The 1,977-nt window shown below is 47.5% G+C and overlaps 1 pseudogene; it reads left to right on the forward strand.

Annotated features, from left to right (window-relative positions):
• The first annotated feature begins 430 nt into the window (after positions 1-430).
• On the forward strand, positions 431-1,725 carry LOC147118942 (uncharacterized; annotated as a pseudogene).
• The last annotated feature ends 252 nt before the right edge of the window (positions 1,726-1,977 follow it).

Here is a 1,977-nt window from a genome sequence, read left to right on the forward strand (position 1 = left end):
CACCCAACATTTCACCACCACACCTTCTATCAAATAGTTTCTTCAATTTCTCTTCTGAAGCCATTATTTTATGACAGAGTCCGGTCCCCGCAGGGTGCTGGCTTCCAGTCCCTCATGAGTTTAGAACTGAACCGATCAGACTCAACACCTTCAGGGGTGGAAGAAAAGTCAATTGAAAGGAAAAATGTTGGAGATGGTGCGATGGGTTTGGATTTCAGCACAAGGAGGAGGGAGAGTGCGTGGGAAGGGGATTTACAGCTTTGGGGAAAAAGAGAGGAAAGAATGTCCCATAGAAACCAGAATTGTCTGTTCTGAATTTCTATCCTCTACTTACAGTGATGTCTTTTGTAAACTCCTTTTACAGGGTATTAGAAAGGGTGGGTTTACAGACAGGAAACTCAAACCAAACATCACCTCAACATCAGTGTGACTGGAAAATCACCGAGCCCCACACACCCGAGTGAGAGTGCCCCAGTGCACTGACTGTGGAAAGAGCTTTAACCAGTTTCACTGCCTGAAAAAACATCGCACCATTCACAGCGAGGAGAAACCGTACACGTGTTCTGTGTGTGGACGAGGCTTCAACCGATCGTCCAACCTGGAGAGACAGAAGGACACCCGCACCACGGAGAAACCGTGGAAATGTGGGGACTGTGGGAAGGGATTCAATTACCTGTTTGAGCTGGAAACTCATCAACGCAGTCACACCGGGGAGAGGCCGTTTACCTGCTCCGTGTGTGGGAAGGGATTAATTTCCCCATCCCAGCTGGAAACTCATCACTACAGTCACACTGGGGAGAGGCCATTCACCTGCTCCATGTGTGGGAAGGGATTCACTCAGTCATCCAACCTGCTGAGACACCAGCGAGTTCACACTGACGAGAGACCTTTTAAATGCTCCGACTGTGCGAACTGCTTTAAAAGCTCTGAGGAACTGATTCAACACCAGCGAGTTCACACTGACGATAAACCATTCAGTTGCTCTCACTGTGGGAAGAGGTTCAGGTATTCATCCAATCTCATTGTACACCAGCGCACTCACACTGGGGAGAGACCGTTCACCTGCTCCATGTGTGGAAAGGGATTCATTAAATCATCCAACCTGCTGACACACCAGCGACTTCACACTGGGGAGAGGCCATTCACCTGCTTCGTGTGTGGAGAGGGATTCATTTGTTCATCCAGCCTGCTGAAACACCCAACGAGTTCACACTGGGGAGAGACCGTTCACCTGCTCCATGTGTGGAAAGGGATTCGCTTGTTCATCCGGCCTTCGGACACACCAGCGAGTTCACACCGGGGAGAGACCGTTCACCTGCTCTGTGTGTGGGAAGGGATTCACTCAGTCATCCGGCCTGCTGATTCACCAGCGAGCTCACACTGGGGAGAGACCATTCACCTGCTCCGTGTGTGGGAAGGGATTCACTCAGTCATCCAACCTGCTGAGACACCAGCGAGTTCACAAGTAACTGCAGGGGTTGGATTCTGATGTTATTGCTGCTGTTAATTACAGCCAGGACTGAACCATGTTCATTCTGACAGTTGTAGTTTGTTTCTGCTGATGATAATAACCCTATAACTGGCTGGAGTTTAATATTCTGGATATATAGCTGATTCACTTGTTGGGGCTGCAGTGTCCCTTTAAGAATCATTGTGATCGTTCCCCTTAATTCAGGACTTTCATTAGAAATTATTTGACAATAAAATTATGAATTTTACTTTAACCCTAAATTGACCTTTGATACAAAATCTACAATTTATTGTCTGAAAAGTTCCACTGATTAACATCTCCAATTAGAAACTGCTGATTAATCCTCACTGACAATTCTTACTGACTTACACATTACACACAGTGGCATCTCCATTATCCACCAGAAAGAAGGGGAATGGGAATTGGTGGAGAATTGAGAGTCCCCAAATGTTGCCCCTCCCGTCTGGTACAGCAATCCCCTCGGCATGGGAATGGAGACAAGTCCA

The sequence above is a fragment of the Somniosus microcephalus genome, chromosome 4 (assembly GCF_052327205.1).
Source record: "Somniosus microcephalus isolate GS21.2 chromosome 4, FLI_Smic_1.0, whole genome shotgun sequence".
Classification (NCBI taxonomy): domain Eukaryota; kingdom Metazoa; phylum Chordata; class Chondrichthyes; order Squaliformes; family Somniosidae; genus Somniosus; species Somniosus microcephalus.